The sequence below is a fragment of the Candoia aspera genome, chromosome 4 (assembly GCF_035149785.1).
Source record: "Candoia aspera isolate rCanAsp1 chromosome 4, rCanAsp1.hap2, whole genome shotgun sequence".
Taxonomy (NCBI): Eukaryota; Metazoa; Chordata; class Lepidosauria; order Squamata; family Boidae; genus Candoia; species Candoia aspera.
Genome location: NC_086156.1, coordinates 63927634 through 63942833, shown reverse-complemented (window position 1 = coordinate 63942833; position 15200 = coordinate 63927634).

Genomic DNA, 15200 nt, shown 5'->3' with positions numbered 1-15200 from the left:
CTGGTTTTCCTGATTCTCCTTTCCAAATAGAACAAGAACCACCAGCTACTTTTCAGTTATGGTTCTTGTTTGAGCGAGAACCTGAAGTTGAATCCTGCATTTGCTGTAATAGGCATCATTGGAATTGGTAACCTCTCTCCTCTCTATGATGTCGCAGGAATCAATATGAGTTTCCCTGACTACTTCGAGATGTCAATTCTGAACTGTCGTGGGATTGCTAAAACAACCCTGCTCTTGACTTTCCCCTTCTTGGTACCTTTGCTGTGGCGGTCATTTTGGGCCATATCTCAATATAGCAATTTTTCTGAATGTGGTCTTTGGATTTTTCTGAAGACAGAGAGAGATTCATGAAAGGAATGGTTTTCCTGATTCTCCTTTCCAAATAGAACAAGAACCACCAGCTACTTTTCAGTTATGGTTTTTGTTTGAGCGAGAAACTGAAGTTGAATTCTGCATTCGTTGTAATAGGCATCATTGGAATTGGTAACCTCTCTCCTCTCTATGATGTCGCAGGAATCAATATGGGTTTCCCTGACTACTTTGAGATGTCAATTCTGAACTGTCGTGGGATTGCTAAAACAACCCTGCTCTTGACTTTCCCCTTCTTGGTACGTTTGCTGTGGCGGTTATTTTGGGCAATATCTCAAAATAGCAATTTTTCTGAATGTCTTCCATAGATTATCCTTACGACAGAGAGATTCATGAAAGGAGCTGGTTTTCCTGATTCTCCTTTCCAAATAGAACAAGAACCACCAGCTAATTTTCAGTTATGGTTCTTGTTTGAGCGAGAAACTGAAGTTGAATCCTGCATTTGCTGTAATAGGCATCATTGGAATTGGTAACCTCTCTCTATGATGTCGCAGGAATCAATATGAGTTTCCCTGACTACTTTGAGATGTCAATTCTGAACTGTCGTGGGATTGCTAAAACAACCCTGCTCTTGACTTTCCCCTTCTTGGTACCTTTGCTGTGGCGGTCATTTTGGGCCATATCTCAATATAGCAATTTTTCTGAATGTGGTCTTTGGATTTTTCTGAAGACAGAGAGAGATTCATGAAAGGACTGGTTTTCCTGATTCTCCTTTCCAAATAGAACAAGAACCACCAGCTACTTTTCAGTTATGGTTTTTGTTTGAGCGAGAAGCTGAAGTTGAACTCTGCATTCGTTGTAATAGGCATCATTGGAATTGGTAACATCTCTCCTCTCTATGATGTCGCAGGAATCAATATGGGTTTCCCTGACTACTTTGAGATGTCAATTCTGAACTGTCGTGGGATTGCTAAAACAACCCTGCTCTTGACTTTCCCCTTCTTGGTACGTTTGCTGTGGCGGTTATTTTGGGCCATATCTCAAAATAGCAATTTTTCTGAATGTCTTCCATAGATTATCCTTACGACAGAGAGATTCATGAAAGGAGCTGGTTTTCCTGATTCTCCTTTCCAAATAGAACAAGAACCACCAGCTACTTTTCAGTTATGGTTCTTGTTTGAGCGAGAACCTGAAGTTGAATCCTGCATTTGCTGTAATAGGCATCATTGGAATTGGTAACCTCTCTCCTCTCTATGATGTCGCAGGAATCAATATGAGTTTCCCTGACTACTTCGAGATGTCAATTCTGAACTGTCGTGGGATTGCTAAAACAACCCTGCTCTTGACTTTCCCCTTCTTGGTACCTTTGCTGTGGCGGTCATTTTGGGCCATATCTCAATATAGCAATTTTTCTGAATGTGGTCTTTGGATTTTTCTGAAGACAGAGAGAGATTCATGAAAGGAATGGTTTTCCTGATTCTCCTTTCCAAATAGAACAAGAACCACCAGCTACTTTTCAGTTATGGTTTTTGTTTGAGCGAGAAGCTGAAGTTGAATTCTGCATTCGTTGTAATAGGCATCATTGGAATTGGTAACCTCTCTCCTCTCTATGATGTCGCAGGAATCAATATGGGTTTCCCTGACTACTTTGAGATGTCAATTCTGAACTGTCGTGGGATTGCTAAAACAACCCTGCTCTTGACTTTCCCCTTCTTGGTACGTTTGCTGTGGCGGTTATTTTGGGCCATATCTCAAAATAGCAATTTTTCTGAATGTCTTCCATAGATTATGGAAGGGGAAACGACAGTCTTCAGAAAAATCCAAAGACCACATTCAGAAAAATTGCTATATTGAGATATGGCCCAAAATGACCGCCACAGCAAAGGTACCAAGAAGGGGAAAGTCAAGAGCAGGGTTGATGTCGCAGGAATCAATATGAGTTTCCCTGACTACTTTGAGATGTCAATTCTGAACTGTCGTGGGATTGCTAAAACAACCCTGCTCTTGACTTTCCCCTTCTTGGTACCTTTGCTGTGGCGGTCATTTTGGGCCATATCTCAATATAGCAATTTTTCTGAATGTGGTCTTTGGATTTTTCTGAAGACAGAGAGAGATTCATGAAAGGACTGGTTTTCCTGATTCTCCTTTCCAAATAGAACAAGAACCACCAGCTACTTTTCAGTTATGGTTTTTGTTTGAGCGAGAAGCTGAAGTTGAACTCTGCATTCGTTGTAATAGGCATCATTGGAATTGGTAACCTCTCTCCTCTCTATGATGTCGCAGGAATCAATATGGGTTTCCCTGACTACTTTGAGATGTCAATTCTGAACTGTCGTGGGATTGCTAAAACAACCCTGCTCTTGACTTTCCCCTTCTTGGTACGTTTGCTGTGGCGGTTATTTTGGGCCATATCTCAAAATAGCAATTTTTCTGAATGTCTTCCATAGATTATCCTTACGACAGAGAGATTCATGAAAGGAGCTGGTTTTCCTGATTCTCCTTTCCAAATAGAACAAGAACCACCAGCTACTTTTCAGTTATGGTTCTTGTTTGAGCGAGAACCTGAAGTTGAATCCTGCATTTGCTGTAATAGGCATCATTGGAATTGGTAACCTCTCTCCTCTCTATGATGTCGCAGGAATCAATATGAGTTTCCCTGACTACTTCGAGATGTCAATTCTGAACTGTCGTGGGATTGCTAAAACAACCCTGCTCTTGACTTTCCCCTTCTTGGTACCTTTGCTGTGGCGGTCATTTTGGGCCATATCTCAATATAGCAATTTTTCTGAATGTGGTCTTTGGATTTTTCTGAAGACAGAGAGAGATTCATGAAAGGAATGGTTTTCCTGATTCTCCTTTCCAAATAGAACAAGAACCACCAGCTACTTTTCAGTTATGGTTTTTGTTTGAGCGAGAAGCTGAAGTTGAATTCTGCATTCGTTGTAATAGGCATCATTGGAATTGGTAACCTCTCTCCTCTCTATGATGTCGCAGGAATCAATATGGGTTTCCCTGACTACTTTGAGATGTCAATTCTGAACTGTCGTGGGATTGCTAAAACAACCCTGCTCTTGACTTTCCCCTTCTTGGTACGTTTGCTGTGGCGGTTATTTTGGGCCATATCTCAAAATAGCAATTTTTCTGAATGTCTTCCATAGATTATCCTTACGACAGAGAGATTCATGAAAGGAGCTGGTTTTCCTGATTCTCCTTTCCAAATAGAACAAGAACCACCAGCTACTTTTCAGTTATGGTTCTTGTTTGAGCGAGAACCTGAAGTTGAATCCTGCATTTGCTGTAATAGGCATCATTGGAATTGGTAACCTCTCTCCTCTCTATGATGTCGCAGGAATCAATATGAGTTTCCCTGACTACTTCGAGATGTCAATTCTGAACTGTCGTGGGATTGCTAAAACAACCCTGCTCTTGACTTTCCCCTTCTTGGTACCTTTGCTGTGGCGGTCATTTTGGGCCATATCTCAATATAGCAATTTTTCTGAATGTGGTCTTTGGATTTTTCTGAAGACAGAGAGAGATTCATGAAAGGAATGGTTTTCCTGATTCTCCTTTCCAAATAGAACAAGAACCACCAGCTACTTTTCAGTTATGGTTTTTGTTTGAGCGAGAAGCTGAAGTTGAATTCTGCATTCGTTGTAATAGGCATCATTGGAATTGGTAACCTCTCTCCTCTCTATGATGTCGCAGGAATCAATATGGGTTTCCCTGACTACTTTGAGATGTCAATTCTGAACTGTCGTGGGATTGCTAAAACAACCCTGCTCTTGACTTTCCCCTTCTTGGTACGTTTGCTGTGGCGGTTATTTTGGGCAATATCTCAAAATAGCAATTTTTCTGAATGTCTTCCATAGATTATCCTTACGACAGAGAGATTCATGAAAGGAGCTGGTTTTCCTGATTCTCCTTTCCAAATAGAACAAGAACCACCAGCTACTTTTCAGTTATGGTTCTTGTTTGAGCGAGAACCTGAAGTTGAATCCTGCATTTGCTGTAATAGGCATCATTGGAATTGGCAACCTCTCTCCTCTCTATGATGTCGCAGAAAAAAATATGAGTGTCCCTGACTGCTTTGATATGTCAATTCTGAACTGTCGTGGGATTGCTAAAACAACCCTGCTCTTGACTTTCCCCTTCTTGGTACCTTTGCTGTGGCGGTCATTTTGGGCCATATCTCAATATAGCAATTTTTCTGAATGTGGTCTTTGGATTTTTCTGAAGACAGAGAGAGATTCATGAAAGGACTGGTTTTCCTGATTCTCCTTTCCAAATAGAACAAGAACCACCAGCTACTTTTCAGTTATGGTTTTTGTTTGAGCGAGAAGCTGAAGTTGAACTCTGCATTCGTTGTAATAGGCATCATTGGAATTGGTAACCTCTCTCCTCTCTATGATGTCGCAGGAATCAATATGGGTTTCCCTGACTACTTTGAGATGTCAATTCTGAACTGTCGTGGGATTGCTAAAACAACCCTGCTCTTGACTTTCCCCTTCTTGGTACGTTTGCTGTGGCGGTTATTTTGGGCCATATCTCAAAATAGCAATTTTTCTGAATGTCTTCCATAGATTATCCTTACGACAGAGAGATTCATGAAAGGAGCTGGTTTTCCTGATTCTCCTTTCCAAATAGAACAAGAACCACCAGCTACTTTTCAGTTATGGTTCTTGTTTGAGCGAGAACCTGAAGTTGAATCCTGCATTTGCTGTAATAGGCATCATTGGAATTGGTAACCTCTCTCCTCTCTATGATGTCGCAGGAATCAATATGAGTTTCCCTGACTACTTCGAGATGTCAATTCTGAACTGTCGTGGGATTGCTAAAACAACCCTGCTCTTGACTTTCCCCTTCTTGGTACCTTTGCTGTGGCGGTCATTTTGGGCCATATCTCAATATAGCAATTTTTCTGAATGTGGTCTTTGGATTTTTCTGAAGACAGAGAGAGATTCATGAAAGGAATGGTTTTCCTGATTCTCCTTTCCAAATAGAACAAGAACCACCAGCTACTTTTCAGTTATGGTTTTTGTTTGAGCGAGAAACTGAAGTTGAATTCTGCATTCGTTGTAATAGGCATCATTGGAATTGGTAACCTCTCTCCTCTCTATGATGTCGCAGGAATCAATATGGGTTTCCCTGACTACTTTGAGATGTCAATTCTGAACTGTCGTGGGATTGCTAAAACAACCCTGCTCTTGACTTTCCCCTTCTTGGTACGTTTGCTGTGGCGGTTATTTTGGGCAATATCTCAAAATAGCAATTTTTCTGAATGTCTTCCATAGATTATCCTTACGACAGAGAGATTCATGAAAGGAGCTGGTTTTCCTGATTCTCCTTTCCAAATAGAACAAGAACCACCAGCTACTTTTCAGTTATGGTTCTTGTTTGAGCGAGAAACTGAAGTTGAATCCTGCATTTGCTGTAATAGGCATCATTGGAATTGGTAACCTCTCTCCTCTCTATGATGTCGCAGGAATCAATATGAGTTTCCCTGACTACTTTGAGATGTCAATTCTGAACTGTCGTGGGATTGCTAAAACAACCCTGCTCTTGACTTTCCCCTTCTTGGTACCTTTGCTGTGGCGGTCATTTTGGGCCATATCTCAATATAGCAATTTTTCTGAATGTGGTCTTTGGATTTTTCTGAAGACAGAGAGAGATTCATGAAAGGACTGGTTTTCCTGATTCTCCTTTCCAAATAGAACAAGAACCACCAGCTACTTTTCAGTTATGGTTTTTGTTTGAGCGAGAAGCTGAAGTTGAACTCTGCATTCGTTGTAATAGGCATCATTGGAATTGGTAACATCTCTCCTCTCTATGATGTCGCAGGAATCAATATGGGTTTCCCTGACTACTTTGAGATGTCAATTCTGAACTGTCGTGGGATTGCTAAAACAACCCTGCTCTTGACTTTCCCCTTCTTGGTACGTTTGCTGTGGCGGTTATTTTGGGCCATATCTCAAAATAGCAATTTTTCTGAATGTCTTCCATAGATTATCCTTACGACAGAGAGATTCATGAAAGGAGCTGGTTTTCCTGATTCTCCTTTCCAAATAGAACAAGAACCACCAGCTACTTTTCAGTTATGGTTCTTGTTTGAGCGAGAACCTGAAGTTGAATCCTGCATTTGCTGTAATAGGCATCATTGGAATTGGTAACCTCTCTCCTCTCTATGATGTCGCAGGAATCAATATGAGTTTCCCTGACTACTTCGAGATGTCAATTCTGAACTGTCGTGGGATTGCTAAAACAACCCTGCTCTTGACTTTCCCCTTCTTGGTACCTTTGCTGTGGCGGTCATTTTGGGCCATATCTCAATATAGCAATTTTTCTGAATGTGGTCTTTGGATTTTTCTGAAGACAGAGAGAGATTCATGAAAGGACTGGTTTTCCTGATTCTCCTTTCCAAATAGAACAAGAACCACCAGCTACTTTTCAGTTATGGTTTTTGTTTGAGCGAGAAGCTGAAGTTGAATTCTGCATTCGTTGTAATAGGCATCATTGGAATTGGTAACCTCTCTCCTCTCTATGATGTCGCAGGAATCAATATGGGTTTCCCTGACTACTTTGAGATGTCAATTCTGAACTGTCGTGGGATTGCTAAAACAACCCTGCTCTTGACTTTCCCCTTCTTGGTACGTTTGCTGTGGCGGTTATTTTGGGCCATATCTCAAAATAGCAATTTTTCTGAATGTCTTCCATAGATTATCCTTACGACAGAGAGATTCATGAAAGGAGCTGGTTTTCCTGATTCTCCTTTCCAAATAGAACAAGAACCACCAGCTACTTTTCAGTTATGGTTCTTGTTTGAGCGAGAACCTGAAGTTGAATCCTGCATTTGCTGTAATAGGCATCATTGGAATTGGTAACCTCTCTCCTCTCTATGATGTCGCAGGAATCAATATGAGTTTCCCTGACTACTTCGAGATGTCAATTCTGAACTGTCGTGGGATTGCTAAAACAACCCTGCTCTTGACTTTCCCCTTCTTGGTACCTTTGCTGTGGCGGTCATTTTGGGCCATATCTCAATATAGCAATTTTTCTGAATATGGTCTTTGGATTTTTCTGAAGACAGAGAGAGATTCATGAAAGGAATGGTTTTCCTGATTCTCCTTTCCAAATAGAACAAGAACCACCAGCTACTTTTCAGTTATGGTTTTTGTTTGAGCGAGAAGCTGAAGTTGAATTCTGCATTCGTTGTAATAGGCATCATTGGAATTGGTAACCTCTCTCCTCTCTATGATGTCGCAGGAATCAATATGGGTTTCCCTGACTGCTTTGAGATGTCAATTCTGAACTGTCGTGGGATTGCTAAAACAACCCTGCTCTTGACTTTCCCCTTCTTGGTACGTTTGCTGTGGCGGTTATTTTGGGCAATATCTCAAAATAGCAATTTTTCTGAATGTCTTCCATAGATTATCCTTACGACAGAGAGATTCATGAAAGGAGCTGGTTTTCCTGATTCTCCTTTCCAAATAGAACAAGAACCACCAGCTACTTTTCAGTTATGGTTCTTGTTTGAGCGAGAAACTGAAGTTGAATCCTGCATTAGCTGTAATAGGCATCATTGGAATTGGTAACCTCTCTCCTCTCTATGATGTCGCAGGAATCAATATGAGTTTCCCTGACTACTTTGAGATGTCAATTCTGAACTGTCGTGGGATTGCTAAAACAACCCTGCTCTTGACTTTCCCCTTCTTGGTACCTTTGCTGTGGCGGTCATTTTGGGCCATATCTCAATATAGCAATTTTTCTGAATGTGGTCTTTGGATTTTTCTGAAGACAGAGAGAGATTCATGAAAGGACTGGTTTTCCTGATTCTCCTTTCCAAATAGAACAAGAACCACCAGCTACTTTTCAGTTATGGTTTTTGTTTGAGCGAGAAGCTGAAGTTGAATTCTGCATTCGTTGTAATAGGCATCATTGGAATTGGTAACCTCTCTCCTCTCTATGATGTCGCAGGAATCAATATGGGTTTCCCTGACTACTTTGAGATGTCAATTCTGAACTGTCGTGGGATTGCTAAAACAACCCTGCTCTTGACTTTCCCCTTCTTGGTACGTTTGCTGTGGCGGTTATTTTGGGCCATATCTCAAAATAGCAATTTTTCTGAATGTCTTCCATAGATTATCCTTACGACAGAGAGATTCATGAAAGGAGCTGGTTTTCCTGATTCTCCTTTCCAAATAGAACAAGAACCACCAGCTACTTTTCAGTTATGGTTCTTGTTTGAGCGAGAACCTGAAGTTGAATCCTGCATTTGCTGTAATAGGCATCATTGGAATTGGTAACCTCTCTCCTCTCTATGATGTCGCAGGAATCAATATGAGTTTCCCTGACTACTTCGAGATGTCAATTCTGAACTGTCGTGGGATTGCTAAAACAACCCTGCTCTTGACTTTCCCCTTCTTGGTACCTTTGCTGTGGCGGTCATTTTGGGCCATATCTCAATATAGCAATTTTTCTGAATGTGGTCTTTGGATTTTTCTGAAGACAGAGAGAGATTCATGAAAGGAATGGTTTTCCTGATTCTCCTTTCCAAATAGAACAAGAACCACCAGCTACTTTTCAGTTATGGTTTTTGTTTGAGCGAGAAGCTGAAGTTGAATTCTGCATTCGTTGTAATAGGCATCATTGGAATTGGTAACCTCTCTCCTCTCTATGATGTCGCAGGAATCAATATGGGTTTCCCTGACTACTTTGAGATGTCAATTCTGAACTGTCGTGGGATTGCTAAAACAACCCTGCTCTTGACTTTCCCCTTCTTGGTACGTTTGCTGTGGCGGTTATTTTGGGCCATATCTCAAAATAGCAATTTTTCTGAATGTCTTCCATAGATTATCCTTACGACAGAGAGATTCATGAAAGGAGCTGGTTTTCCTGATTCTCCTTTCCAAATAGAACAAGAACCACCAGCTACTTTTCAGTTATGGTTCTTGTTTGAGCGAGAACCTGAAGTTGAATCCTGCATTTGCTGTAATAGGCATCATTGGAATTGGTAACCTCTCTCCTCTCTATGATGTCGCAGGAATCAATATGAGTTTCCCTGACTACTTCGAGATGTCAATTCTGAACTGTCGTGGGATTGCTAAAACAACCCTGCTCTTGACTTTCCCCTTCTTGGTACCTTTGCTGTGGCGGTCATTTTGGGCCATATCTCAATATAGCAATTTTTCTGAATATGGTCTTTGGATTTTTCTGAAGACAGAGAGAGATTCATGAAAGGAATGGTTTTCCTGATTCTCCTTTCCAAATAGAACAAGAACCACCAGCTACTTTTCAGTTATGGTTTTTGTTTGAGCGAGAAGCTGAAGTTGAATTCTGCATTCGTTGTAATAGGCATCATTGGAATTGGTAACCTCTCTCCTCTCTATGATGTCGCAGGAATCAATATGGGTTTCCCTGACTGCTTTGAGATGTCAATTCTGAACTGTCGTGGGATTGCTAAAACAACCCTGCTCTTGACTTTCCCCTTCTTGGTACGTTTGCTGTGGCGGTTATTTTGGGCAATATCTCAAAATAGCAATTTTTCTGAATGTCTTCCATAGATTATCCTTACGACAGAGAGATTCATGAAAGGAGCTGGTTTTCCTGATTCTCCTTTCCAAATAGAACAAGAACCACCAGCTACTTTTCAGTTATGGTTCTTGTTTGAGCGAGAAACTGAAGTTGAATCCTGCATTAGCTGTAATAGGCATCATTGGAATTGGTAACCTCTCTCCTCTCTATGATGTCGCAGGAATCAATATGAGTTTCCCTGACTACTTTGAGATGTCAATTCTGAACTGTCGTGGGATTGCTAAAACAACCCTGCTCTTGACTTTCCCCTTCTTGGTACCTTTGCTGTGGCGGTCATTTTGGGCCATATCTCAATATAGCAATTTTTCTGAATGTGGTCTTTGGATTTTTCTGAAGACAGAGAGAGATTCATGAAAGGACTGGTTTTCCTGATTCTCCTTTCCAAATAGAACAAGAACCACCAGCTACTTTTCAGTTATGGTTTTTGTTTGAGCGAGAAGCTGAAGTTGAATTCTGCATTCGTTGTAATAGGCATCATTGGAATTGGTAACCTCTCTCCTCTCTATGATGTCGCAGGAATCAATATGGGTTTCCCTGACTGCTTTGAGATGTCAATTCTGAACTGTCGTGGGATTGCTAAAACAACCCTGCTCTTGACTTTCCCCTTCTTGGTACGTTTGCTGTGGCGGTTATTTTGGGCAATATCTCAAAATAGCAATTTTTCTGAATGTCTTCCATAGATTATCCTTACGACAGAGAGATTCATGAAAGGAGCTGGTTTTCCTGATTCTCCTTTCCAAATAGAACAAGAACCACCAGCTACTTTTCAGTTATGGTTCTTGTTTGAGCGAGAAACTGAAGTTGAATCCTGCATTAGCTGTAATAGGCATCATTGGAATTGGTAACCTCTCTCCTCTCTATGATGTCGCAGGAATCAATATGAGTTTCCCTGACTACTTTGAGATGTCAATTCTGAACTGTCGTGGGATTGCTAAAACAACCCTGCTCTTGACTTTCCCCTTCTTGGTACCTTTGCTGTGGCGGTCATTTTGGGCCATATCTCAATATAGCAATTTTTCTGAATGTGGTCTTTGGATTTTTCTGAAGACAGAGAGAGATTCATGAAAGGACTGGTTTTCCTGATTCTCCTTTCCAAATAGAACAAGAACCACCAGCTACTTTTCAGTTATGGTTTTTGTTTGAGCGAGAAGCTGAAGTTGAATTCTGCATTCGTTGTAATAGGCATCATTGGAATTGGTAACCTCTCTCCTCTCTATGATGTCGCAGGAATCAATATGGGTTTCCCTGACTACTTTGAGATGTCAATTCTGAACTGTCGTGGGATTGCTAAAACAACCCTGCTCTTGACTTTCCCCTTCTTGGTACGTTTGCTGTGGCGGTTATTTTGGGCAATATCTCAAAATAGCAATTTTTCTGAATGTCTTCCATAGATTATCCTTACGACAGAGAGATTCATGAAAGGAGCTGGTTTTCCTGATTCTCCTTTCCAAATAGAACAAGAACCACCAGCTACTTTTCAGTTATGGTTCTTGTTTGAGCGAGAAACTGAAGTTGAATCCTGCATTAGCTGTAATAGGCATCATTGGAATTGGTAACCTCTCTCCTCTCTATGATGTCGCAGGAATCAATATGAGTTTCCCTGACTACTTTGAGATGTCAATTCTGAACTGTCGTGGGATTGCTAAAACAACCCTGCTCTTGACTTTCCCCTTCTTGGTACCTTTGCTGTGGCGGTCATTTTGGGCCATATCTCAATATAGCAATTTTTCTGAATGTGGTCTTTGGATTTTTCTGAAGACAGAGAGAGATTCATGAAAGGACTGGTTTTCCTGATTCTCCTTTCCAAATAGAACAAGAACCACCAGCTACTTTTCAGTTATGGTTTTTGTTTGAGCGAGAAGCTGAAGTTGAATTCTGCATTCGTTGTAATAGGCATCATTGGAATTGGTAACCTCTCTCCTCTCTATGATGTCGCAGGAATCAATATGGGTTTCCCTGACTACTTTGAGATGTCAATTCTGAACTGTCGTGGGATTGCTAAAACAACCCTGCTCTTGACTTTCCCCTTCTTGGTACGTTTGCTGTGGCGGTTATTTTGGGCCATATCTCAAAATAGCAATTTTTCTGAATGTCTTCCATAGATTATGGAAGGGGAAACGACAGTCTCCTCTATGATGTCGCAGGAATCAATATGAGTTTCCCTGACTACTTTGAGATGTCAATTCTGAACTGTCGTGGGATTGCTAAAACAAGCCTGCTCTTGACTTTCCCCTTCTTGGTACCTTTGCTGTGGCGGTCATTTTGGGCCATATCTCAATATAGCAATTTTTCTGAATGTGGTCTTTGGATTTTTCTGAAGACAGAGAGAGATTCATGAAAGGAATGGTTTTCCTGATTCTCCTTTCCAAATAGAACAAGAACCACCAGCTACTTTTCAGTTATGGTTTTTGTTTGAGCGAGAAGCTGAAGTTGAATTCTGCATTCGTTGTAATAGGCATCATTGGAATTGGTAACCTCTCTCCTCTCTATGATGTCGCAGGAATCAATATGGGTTTCCCTGACTACTTTGAGATGTCAATTCTGAACTGTCGTGGGATTGCTAAAACAACCCTGCTCTTGACTTTCCCCTTCTTGGTACGTTTGCTGTGGCGGTTATTTTGGGCAATATCTCAAAATAGCAATTTTTCTGAATGTCTTCCATAGATTATCCTTACGACAGAGAGATTCATGAAAGGAGCTGGTTTTCCTGATTCTCCTTTCCAAATAGAACAAGAACCACCAGCTACTTTTCAGTTATGGTTCTTGTTTGAGCGAGAACCTGAAGTTGAATCCTGCATTTGCTGTAATAGGCATCATTGGAATTGGCAACCTCTCTCCTCTCTATGATGTCGCAGAAAAAAATATGAGTGTCCCTGACTGCTTTGATATGTCAATTCTGAACTGTCGTGGGATTGCTAAAACAACCCTGCTCTTGACTTTCCCCTTCTTGGTACCTTTGCTGTGGCGGTCATTTTGGGCCATATCTCAATATAGCAATTTTTCTGAATGTGGTCTTTGGATTTTTCTGAAGACAGAGAGAGATTCATGAAAGGACTGGTTTTCCTGATTCTCCTTTCCAAATAGAACAAGAACCACCAGCTACTTTTCAGTTATGGTTTTTGTTTGAGCGAGAAGCTGAAGTTGAACTCTGCATTCGTTGTAATAGGCATCATTGGAATTGGTAACCTCTCTCCTCTCTATGATGTCGCAGGAATCAATATGGGTTTCCCTGACTACTTTGAGATGTCAATTCTGAACTGTCGTAGGATTGCTAAAACAACCCTGCTCTTGACTTTCCCCTTCTTGGTACCTTTGCTGTGGCGGTCATTTTGGGCCATATCTCAATATAGCAATTTTTCTGAATATGGTCTTTGGATTTTTCTGAAGACAGAGAGATTCATGAAAGGAGCTGGTTTTCCTGATTCTCCTTTCCAAATAGAACAAGAACCACCAGCTACTTTTCAGTTATGGTTCTTGTTTGAGCGAGAACCTGAAGTTGAATCCTGCATTTGCTGTAATAGGCATCATTGGAATTGGTAACCTCTCTCCTCTCTATGATGTCGCAGGAATCAATATGGGTTTCCCTGACTACTTTGAGATGTCAATTCTGAACTGTCGTGGGATTGCAAAAACAACCCTGCTCTTGACTTTCCCCTTCTTGGTACCTTTGCTGTGGCGGTGCTTTTGGGCCATATCTCAATATAGCAATTTTTCTGAATGTGGTCTTTGGATTTTTCTGAAGACAAAGAGAGATTCATGAAAGGAGCTGGTTTTCCTGATTCTCCTTTCCAAATAGAACAAGAACCACCAGTTACTTTTCAGTTATGGTTTTTGTTTGAGCGAGAAACTGAAGTTGAATTCTGCATCCGTTGTAATAGGCATCATTGGAATTGGTAACCTCTCTCCTCTATGATGTCGCAGGAATCAATATGAGTTTCCCTGACTACTTTGAGATGTCAATTCTGAACTGTCGTGGGATTGCTAAAACAACCCTGCTCTTGACTTTCCCCTTCTTGGTACCTTTGCTGTGGCGGTCATTTTGGGCCATATCTCAATATAGCAATTTTTCTGAATGTGGTCTTTGGATTTTTCTGAAGACAGAGAGAGATTCATGAAAGGAATGGTTTTCCTGATTCTCCTTTCCAAATAGAACAAGAACCACCAGCTACTTTTCAGTTATGGTTTTTGTTTGAGCGAGAAGCTGAAGTTGAACTCTGCATTCGTTGTAATAGGCATCATTGGAATTGGTAACCTCTCTCCTCTCTATGATGTCGCAGGAATCAATATGGGTTTCCCTGACTACTTTGAGATGTCAATTCTGAACTGTCGTGGGATTGCTAAAACAACCCTGCTCTTGACTTTCCCCTTCTTGGTACGTTTGCTGTGGCGGTTATTTTGGGCCATATCTCAAAATAGCAATTTACTGAATGTCTTCCATAGATTATCCTTACGACAGAGAGATTCATGAAAGGAGCTGGTTTTCCTGATTCTCCTTTCCAAATAGAACAAGAACCACCAGCTACTTTTCAGTTATGGTTCTTGTTTGAGCGAGAACCTGAAGTTGAATCCTGCATTTGCTGTAATAGGCATCATTGGAATTGGTAACCTCTCTCCTCTCTATGATGTCGCAGGAATCAATATGAGTTTCCCTGACTACTTTGAGATGTCAATTCTGAACTGTCGTGGGATTGCTAAAACAACCCTGCTCTTGACTTTCCCCTTCTTGGTACCTTTGCTGTGGCGGTCATTTTGGGCCATATCTCAATATAGCAATTTTTCTGAATGTGGTCTTTGGATTTTTCTGAAGACAGAGAGAGATTCATGAAAGGAATGGTTTTCCTGATTCTCCTTTCCAAATAGAACAAGAACCACCAGCTACTTTTCAGTTATGGTTTTTGTTTGAGCGAGAAGCTGAAGTTGAATTCTGCATTCGTTGTAATAGGCATCATTGGAATTGGTAACCTCTCTCCTCTCTATGATGTCGCAGGAATCAATATGGGGTTCCCTGACTACTTTGAGATGTCAATTCTGAACTGTCGTGGGATTGCTAAAACAACCCTGCTCTTGACTTTCCCCTTCTTGGTACGTTTGCTGTGGCGGTTATTTTGGGCCATATCTCAAAATAGCAATTTTTCTGAATGTATTCCATAGATTATCCTTACGACAGAGAGATTCATGAAAGGAGCTGGTTTTCCTGATTCTCCTTTCCAAATAGAACAAGAACCACCAGCTACTTTTCAGTTATGGTTCTTGTTTGAGCGAGAAACTGAAGTTGAATCCTGCATTTGCTGTAATAGGCATCA